Raw genomic sequence first — 10,174 nt, forward strand, 5'->3', positions numbered from 1 at the left:
CATTCGTATTCATTATTACCTGTTCAGCTAGGTTAGGACTCACATCAATATGCTTGAAGACCTGACCGAGCCAGGCTCGTTCACATGATTTCTAGAATATTTTGAAAGAAAGCTGATGTGTGGTACCACAGCATTCCAGCTACCAAGACTTGTCATTCATAGAATTCTCCTTGTAATTCAAGCCACTGAGCTCTTAACACAGGAAAGGTCCACGTTGCTACCATGGAGGCTTGATTTCTTTCCCTTAGACTTTTTTTTCTCACCCACTAGCTGACAATCACTGACTCATCCTACCCTGTGTACTACATCTAGAAGTATTGTTAACTTTTTATGCTCCCAGCTGCACTCAGATCTGGCGCCCATGCCCTCCAACTGTGCTCTGTCAACGTCTTAAAGGGGTGCTGAGTTGATCGTGCGTTTGCAAAATGGACGGAGAGAGCCAGGAACAATTTTCGTAGCCATCACAAGCAGGGAGCAGCTGGGCTGTGGTCGGCCCCCGCTCAGTGGAACAGGGCAGGGCCAATGGTCCAGCATCTCTTTTTTTTCCTCATACTTACAAGATTTTATTTTCTTTTTAAAAAAGTCATTTGAGACAATATCTCAGAAGTAGAAGGCATTATTGTTTGCCTTTAACAGAAAAAAAAAAATCAATGTTGCAGTAAAACAGAACACAAACTCGTGTGTTTCCCCAACTATGCTGTTTGGGAACGCACCTTCCACTTCCTGGTAGGTCTTGAGCGAAGTCTAATGTAGTGGTGGGTCACAGACATACAAAAGATGCTGATGCTTCCAGAGAAGCCAGACCTCCAGGTTAGGTCTGATGCCCTCCCAGCCCTGCAGTTGAGCCATGGAGCCTGTCAGCACAGTTGGTGCTCATGGCAGGGCAGACCCGAGATGCCACTTGGGCATCTGACAGTCCTGGTGAAGTTGTCGCTACCTGTCTTGGTGGCATCCTTTGCCCCACAGTGCTCCTGTTCTTGCCACCTCTTCACACGCTGAGAAGTAACAGCTGCTCCTCGGAGCCTCTACCCCCTGCTCGTTGCTGCCAACCCTGCAGGGTCGGATCTCTTCAGTGAGAGCACCAGTTCCTCCTCTCCAGGTGGGCCTGCTTGCTTCAGTGCAGGGAATGCAATGCATTTCCCAGGCAAAACAAAGAGCCCTCCCTCTAGCTCCTGCCGCAGCCTCCTGGTGGATGCATCACGGGAATGCGGTGGGAAACAGGTGGTTTCCAGGTGGGCCTCAACCTTTCCAGCTCCTCCCTCACCGCTTCCCTTCATCTCAAGGAAAACTCATCAGTGTTGGCGTATTCTGAGTAAAATGTTAGCACCAGAATGTCTGTGTTGCAAATTTGAATAGCACTGTCTTGACGTCAAAACGATGGTAAGAATGCCTTGTGTTACCTTTGAGACTTCAACACAGCTCGGTAGAATGGTGTTACAGCACACAGAGACAGGGACACTGGGTATTTTTTGGCTGATCAGGTGGAATTTGATCAATAGCTGATCACAAGTTAAATAGTCACAAGTCCCAATTTTATAGTCATAAATGTGGTCTTGTTACTCAGTTCAGAGTTTCTAGAGCATCTGCTGCCTGGGCCAGGCACTGTGCCAGGTGCTGGAAGACAGGACAGCCCTTGCCTTGGGGAAGGGCATAGGCACACTAATTTGGGTGAGGAACTCATGGTAGAGAGACTCTTAGCTCAACTGGTGTGGAAGTGACAGCAGGGGTGCCTGCAAGGAAACATTACGAGAGCTGGAGCTTGAGAGAGTAACACGCAAAAAAAGACACAAGGATTAACCGCCGTGGGTGCCAGAGAGTGCAAAGAATTCATGTGAAGTGGGAGTGCGGAAGGGTTGGGGGTTAGAGTTCTGTGTAGTGCAAGGAACCTGGGACTTGACAGGGTGAGAATCCTAAAGTTTCTTTCAAACCTGCACATCAGTTGGGAGCAAAGCCAATGATCTTATCCATGCACACAGTATTCATGATGGGCAACTACTGTGCTTAGTACTATTCCCATTACTGAAAAATTTGACTCTAGACATGTTTCAAAGGGTAAAAAATGGAAAGAAGCTGGGCGATAATCATACAGACCAGGATTCCGACTTCAATGAGCTTATCTATGGCAAGCAAACACCATGAATCAATCAAAAGATAAGCACTTGCCTACCAAGTTCTTTCACAAAATACATTTTGCTTTCCTTTCTATGTATATCCCTGTGAGTCTGGGATCAGGAAAAGAGCGTTGGAAAGCAAATAAATGGCTTACTCGTAATTACACAGACAGAAGCATCGGAACCAAGGCACAAACTCCGATCGTGCGGATCTAAGCATCATTGGCTTCCACGTCCCACATAGCTCTGGCAGCAGATTACTTGCTACGAAGATACTCAAAGTAGCAGGTGCTTTTAGTTCCCGGGCTGAGGCAGTCGTGGAGGACAGGGAACCCGGGTAACGCAAAGGATTTGTGCTTGCCATTGTCCAGGATTACAGACTTTTTTTAACTCTGCAGTGGATTGCTTCTTTTAAAGAAATCTTACGTGGCTCTACCCTTGACACAATGGTTAATTAAAGTGGGGTGAGAACTCAGAGTAGAATTTGAAAATCACTGACTTGGAGAGAATGGGGCAACTGATGTTGAAGAATTGTGCCCTCGCATGCCCCCTTTCTCCCATCAATTCTTCCATCCCCACTGGGGCTTTTCCCCCTTCTCACTAGGGCCTTTGATGCCTCCCCAGTTGTGCCATGTTTTCCCCATAAGTCTAACCCATCCTCTGACTTCCATTCTACCACCCTCTTCTGTCTCCCTGGGCGTCGGAATAACATCTGGAGTGCCCTTGACCTTATCACTCACAGGTGAATCTTCTGTTAAAGCCATACGCACAGATCCAGAGGGCTAGATGTGACCAAACTGGAGGCAAGAAGGACAAACTGATGACCAGTCATGCAAGCTTGTACAACAAAGCCATTCATGGGAAAAGAGACTAGCTGTTTATCATGCCCCAGGCCAACAACGGCATTGGATTCCTACTGATCCGAGTTTAAAAAGCATCATGGGCATTTAGCTCCTTCCCTGATAAACTGGCAGGCTCTGTGGACAGGGAGGACGTCACCGATGTCACCTTCGTACTTCGTCATGGCCCTGGATCCTGTCTCCGTGTGACAGTCTCAGCTGTAAACTAGGGCCTGTGCTCTGCAGACAAAGGGGAAGCTAACAGCACCAGGAAGCCCAAGAAAACGTGTTTGACGGCTTCTGACTGTTCATCACAATCTATCACCTCTCCATTGGTGCTGCAACTCAGCACATTTTTCTTTCTCTTTTTTCTTTTCTTTTTTTTTTTTGGCCACACCTCTCGGCTTGCAGGATCTTAGTTCCCCAACCAGGGATCAAACCCCGGGCTCTCAGCAGTGAAAGTGTGGAGTCCTAACCACTGGACCACCAGGGAAGTCCCAGCACATTTTTCTTATCCATCCTCTCTCTTCTCTCATTCCTTTTTTCTCCCTCTTCCTCTCTTTACCCTCTTTTGCTTCATCCCAGCCTATTCCCTGATACGACGGAGAGCCCCAAAGCCATTGCAGAGTCCTCCTGACAGGCCATCATTGTCATGAATGGTTCAAAAGAAACACCAGTTCCAAAGGGTTTATACCCAAATGATTGTGTAAGCAACCCCAGGGACCACCTCTGAGTTTCTATATATTTCATATTATATATGTTCATTAAGTCTCAAGCAGGTGGCTGATATCCTCAAAGGCAGAAATAGAATCCACGGTGATGCTGATACATTAAGGACACGATGCAATCAATGTGAGAGAGGCTAAAAAATCCAAAACCCAAAGAAGGAAAAACCAGGTTTGCATCAGTGGGAGAAATGGATCTGGAAGCACAGTGGCTGTCAAGTTGGGCTTAAGTCAGAAAAAAACCCAAACAAATCCAAAATGCAATAGTACTACTATACCCAGCCAGGGAGTCATCCTCCTGGCCTTCAGTATTGAGCAGATCTCTATGGGATTATTCTGCTCAGATTTTATGTCTGCAAGAAAACAGAAGCTATAAAAAGTACCATGAGAAAGAAGCTGGAGTATTTTAAGTGTGGATGGATAAATACCAAGGGGCAAGACCTTAGTGGTGACCTTCAACATCACAAACTCAGACGTTCCAGAAATGTATTGTTTTCTTTAAGTTGTCTTTGACCCTGAGTCACAGGCTTTCTCCCCATCTGCAGTGCTTGCCTTCCTCCCCAAATTATTCATGAGTCAGAGTCTTACACAGGTCAACCCTCTCCCTCCATCCTTCTGAAAACACTATTTAACCATGGATAGGTCTGTTTGCTGGTCCCCAGAGACCCTGCCTCTATCACTGGTTTCGTGCCCGGTTTGCAGTATGGGAAGCTTGCTGCGATGTCAAGGGCCCAGTTTGTCCATGTCCCACACAGTTGCCTCCACCGGCACCATCTCCTGGGTGCTACCTAGGAGCTAAGGTGCAGATTCCCACTAACCTTGGGACCAGCCACCTTTTTAATTTTTTTTTCCAAGAATGTATTCAGATATATTATTCACAGTATTGAAAATATGTTTACAGATCGAAAGACAGAAAGTCTCAAATCACAGTGACAAAATTCCAAGTCAAAATGTTATTTGCTAGTAGATATGAATTTAATCACCTAGAGTGATTTCAGGGAATCCCATATAAATCCTAGACCGACAACATTTTATTTTCATTCTTAGCTTTCCATTTATTCATGCCTGTTCTCTCCAGTTACTGGCTAATTAAAAGTCTTACTATTAATCTATGTTAAGATTTTCTAGTTCAGGGCTTTTTCAACATCAGAACAAGTGACATTTGGGACTGGTTCTTTCTCGTAGGGCTGCCTTGTAGGATGTTTAGCAGAATCCATGGGGACTGCCCACGTTTATCCTTTTCAGATTGAGGTGTTAGTTGTAGAGTGAACACCTGCATTCTACAATGAACATTTTGCAATATTTGTTTTATCCCCTATCTACCCATCTAGCCTTAATCCAGGTACGTTTCAATGCATTTCAAAGCAAGCTTCAGATACCAGTACATTTCTTGTACAGGTAACTTAAATTGTACAGCTAACTATTTTTTTTAACAAGTGAACTTGTTACTGAGTATAACGAAATCTACCTCGAATATGAAGAAGATAAGCATTTTCTGATAACTTGTGGATAAATTTTGATGAGTGGCTCTGACTCAGGCTGGTTTGAGAAATAACTCAGATATGAAATCATTTTATACTGAAAATGCAGTCGCGGTGGAAAAGCATCCTTCACTGCCTCAGGTAACGTCTCACCTTGCTAAATTATATGTTGGGTGTCAAGGCAAAAAGAGAGAGAGGGTGAGAGAGATAGAGAAGTGCATCAAAAGTGTAAGACATCCTCCTCTTACTGCACATATTAACATTTCTTGCACAATTATCCATGGAATATTCTCATTTTGGACTCCTTCCACACCCTAAATTTAGCAAGCTAGAATTATCTTTTAAACGCCACTTGAAGCAACCTTTTTGAAAGGAAGACGCTGAGGAGGGGGAAATCTGCATTTCCTTGTGGTTAGGATGCAATGGCCTCAATTTAATTCTGCAAAGAAGCAGACTCCTCTATTGTATCCTGAGGATAGAGCAAAGACAGTGCCCCAGCAAATTCATTACAGGTGTGTAAGATTAAAAACTTATACATTCAGATTGAGAAACAGGCCATGCATTCCAGGCTTTGTGTGTTCTGGCCACGGTGCACACTGAATTGAATAATTGCCTTAACTGTGCCAGGTGGATTTCATTATTTGAAAGGAATTCTGAGTTTTTAATGACTAAAAAGGTCTTAAAAATGAGATCTAAGGACTCTCACTTTTTCATTTATATACTTTGAAACACGAAAATCTTCATATAAAATCTGTTTTGTTTTTTGTTTTTTTAAGTGAGCCGTGCCTATAGAATAAAATAAATTAGAAGGAATTTCTTTAAAGTCTGGTTTAACTTCTTTAAAGACTGGAATTTCTTTAAAGTCTGGTTTAATTTCTTTAAAGACTGGTAGCTAGCACGGATCAGGAAAGAGCCATTTTGAATGAACAATTTTTGTCCATAGTTATTCATTCTAAAAGGGGTAAGGGCTCAGTAGTTGAGAAACAAAAGATTCACTGGTAAGAGTCAGTGATGAACTGGGGCTGTGTTTTAGGAAATCAGGGGTCCTCTCCCTTCTGTTCCTCATTATGAGGTTCATTTGTATAGTGGAATAAACAAAGCCAGCATTGGAATCCAAAGAATGGGTTTTAAACCCAGCTCTGCCTCTAATTAGCTGGGAGGCCCTGGCTTTGTTTCTTACTCTCTTTAAGCCTCGCTTTTCTCCTCTGTAAAATGGAGATCATAGTAACTGCCTCAGAGTGTGGTCAGGAAGAGTACATAAAATAATGCATAAATTGGGAGATTGGGGTTGACATATATACACTAATATGTATAAAATAGATAATTAATAAGAACCTGCTGTATAAAAAAATTAAATAAAACTCAAAAAAAAGAATGCATAATAAATGCTCAAAGTCATTCTCAAATATAAGCTCTTTTTGTTTCTAAAAAGTCTCCAAAAATAAGGGGACTATATGATAGGTCTATCAGAAATAAGAAAGCCTGTGGATTTCCCCTAGTCATCCTAATGACTACAGCATCCTTTATGGAGTATATACTATGTTGCAGGTGCTGCATTCATTCTGCATAAAAAGGATTTGCTTTACTTCACTGGGCATAGCCGATACCTATTGAACATGCCATTTGTAGAGAAGTCTGATATGGATAATTGTACTTAGAGTCAAACGTTGAAAAGTATATATTACAAAATTTTCCTATTTATTCAGCTGCCAGCGCGTATTAATTGAGTGCCTACTATGTGCCAGCCACTGCTCCCTGTGCCAACACACAAAACCCAACATGGTCCTTATTTCTAAGACACTTATGGTGTAACAGGAGAGACAGAGACTAAACAAACGTTAACATATACACATGCCAACCATGAAAAAGTATGCAGTGCCTTCCTGAAAACTGGGAGGGGGTGTGGAGGTGAGTCCAGGAAAGGCATTTCTGAGCAAGAAGCATTTAAGCTGAGACCAGAAGAATGGCAAGAGTTGGGGAAAGACCGGACAGAAGAGCATAGGTGAGAACTTTGAGGCAAAATAGAGCTTGGCTTATTGGAGAACAAATTCCATTTGGTTGGAGCTTAATGAGGGCGGGGAAGGCAGTACAAAACGAGGTTGAAGGGACACAGGGGTCAGATCATGTAAGGGCCACGGTGAGGAGTTTTAATTTATGATAATGGGATTTAAGAACAGAAGTGACATTGTTTGAGTTAGTTGTTTAATGGAGGTGGGGTGGTGGATAAGAGTGAAAGCCACAGGCCAGCTGGAAGGGAGGGAATAACAAGGATGACAGTCAGGTTTTTGGCTAAATGACTTGGTGGATGGAAGAGTTATTCAGTAGGAATGAGATTATAGAAAGAAAAGCTTTGGAGGCGAAGGTTCAAATTTCAGTTTAGAAATGTTAAATTTAGGGAATTCCTTGGTGGTCCAGTGGTTAGGACTCTTGTACTTCCACTGCAGGGGGCATGAGTTCGATCCCTGGTTGGGGAACTAAGATCTTGCATACAGCACAGCACGGCCAAAAAAAAAAAAAAAAGAAGAAGAAAGAAAAAACAAGAGATGTTAAATTTACCCATGAGAACTGCAAAAGGAGATAGAGGTAGAAATTTGAATGTGTGATTCTGAAGCTCACTGATGGGTATGGGCTAGACATACATCAATGGTGTTGAAGGCCATGGGAAGCATAAGATCACCTCAGGAGAGAGGGTTGGCAATGAAAAAAAGATCCCTGACAAGATCTGAGGAACTAGAAGCTTTCAAGACCTGGAGAAAGCAGAGGATCCAGGAAAGGAGGAGTGACAGAGAGATGGAAGGACAACCAGGAGGGGTGGGCTGCCCACAAGCAGAAGAGACAGTGTTAAGGACAGGCAGGTCAAGAGTCAAATGTTTCTTAGAGACCAGATAAGAGGGATATCGAAGTGCCCACAGAATTTGGCCACGAGGGGGCCAGTGATGTCCTGAACGAGAGCAGTTTTGCTGGATTTCGGGGGGTGAAGGCGTGCTTGAGTGTGTTGAAAAGTGATTGAGCAGCAAGAAAGAAGCCACTCCTAAAAAACTGAAAAGAAATAAAAAGTGTATCTAAATGTATACCAAGTTGGTCACATAGCCATAAAGAAAAAGAAATTTATTTCATGTGACTGGTGGAGTCTTGCCTCCATGTTGATGGCGGCTGACTGATCAGGCTGGTGGGTGCGGAAGGTTGGAGTGGCCGTGGCAATTTCTTCAACTAAGACAGCAGTGAAGTTGGCCGCATCCATTGCCTTCCTTTCATGAACCATTTCCCTCTAGCATGCACTGCTGTTTGAGAGCATTCAAGCCACAGCAGGACCTCTTTCAAAACGGGAGTCGGTCCTCTCAAACCCTGTCATGACGTTAGCAACTAAGTTTACTTAATATTCTAAATCCTTTGTTGTCTTTCAACCATCTTCACACCATCTTCACCAGGAGTAGATTCTATCTCAAGAGACCACTTTCTTTGCTCATCCATACGGAGCAACTCCTCAACTGTTAGCTTTTTTCATGAGATTGCAGCAGTTCAGTCACATCTTCAGGCTCCACTTCTAATTCTTCGAGAATTACCAAAATGTGATGCCGAGACACACCGTGAGCAAATGCTGTTAGAAAAACGGTACCGATAGACTTGCTTGATGCAAGGTTGCCACAAACCTTCAATTTGTAAAAAACGTTCTATCTTTAAAGTGCAATAAAGCAAAAAGCAACAAAACGAGGTCTGCTGTAATAAAATTAGAGAATTGCTATTTTGTAACCTCTAATAAAGCGAAGATCATCTATGGCTGCTAATGCCACCAGGGTAGAGATTGATAAGGAACTTTATATCAGATATATCTCTCTTATCAATAACAGTGGGAAATTACATGCCTCCTGTGATACAGTCAGTACACAGCCCTGCCCCCCAAGACTGACCGTGAATGTAATCCTGCCTCTAGATCCAACTAGCTCTTCATAGGAGGTGGGGGAGATAGAGGAACAATTTAAATGACACCAGGAAGAAGCAATCTGCCGAATTCAGAGTTTGGGTCCTTTTACAGAACAAATGGCCCTCCTTCAATGGCCTTTTTTTTTTTTTTTTAAAGAGTGGGGAGTATTATAAAGTTTTAAAAGCTTAAGAGATACAACCAGGTGCAAACTTTCCATAATTAAAAAAAAAAAATCTAAGTGAGTGGTAAGTGGAGAGTTGGAGACAACATGAATATGTTTGTTGTTTTCGTTTTTGTTTTAAGACATTTTGCTGAGCAGAGAAGTAGGGTGGTAGCTCCAGAGGAAAATGGCATCAGGGAGAATTTTTTTTTAATTTTTAAATTTTTTTGATGTGGACCATTTTTAAAGTCTTTATTGAATTTGTTACCCTATTGCTTCTGTGGGTGTTTTGGTTTTTTGGCCTCGAGGCATGTGGGATCTTAGCTCCCCAACCAGGGATTGAACCCACACCCCCTGCATTGGAAGAAGTCTTAACCACTGGACTGCCAGGGAAGTCCCAGGGAGAATGTTTTAATGGTGGAATAGAGTGAGCCTTTTGGAAACCAATGGGAATGATGGAGTAGAGAACATAGGAAGGTCATGCCATTGGAATGAGGTCCCTGAGGAAAAACAAGCCGGCAGGATCCACATCCCTTGAGGAAGGAACCGCCCGTGGGTAAGATGTTCTTAGATCATATACCACCTTAATAAAAGAAATGACCGTAGAAATATTAAACTGACAGCACAGACACAGAAAGGAAGCTAAGTGAACCGAGAATCTTAGGAAGGAGAAAGTTATATTGGAGATGTAATGGGATCTTGTCACAGCGAAAGCCCACTCATTTAGCCAAATTTTCAACATGGCTACGACTTTTGTTATTTTGATGGATATTCCATGTTTACAAGATTCTTTTGGTTTATAGTTCTCTATACTCTTTCAAAAGAATTTCGGTTCATTAAGAGCCGTTTGGTACCTGTTCTACAAACTTAATGAATATATAACCTTCAAAATAATTAGTATATTCTTTAGCCCAAGCGTTAGAGTCATAATCAATG

The sequence above is a fragment of the Stenella coeruleoalba genome (assembly GCF_951394435.1).
Source record: "Stenella coeruleoalba genome assembly, chromosome: 21".
NCBI lineage: Eukaryota > Metazoa > Chordata > Mammalia > Artiodactyla > Delphinidae > Stenella > Stenella coeruleoalba.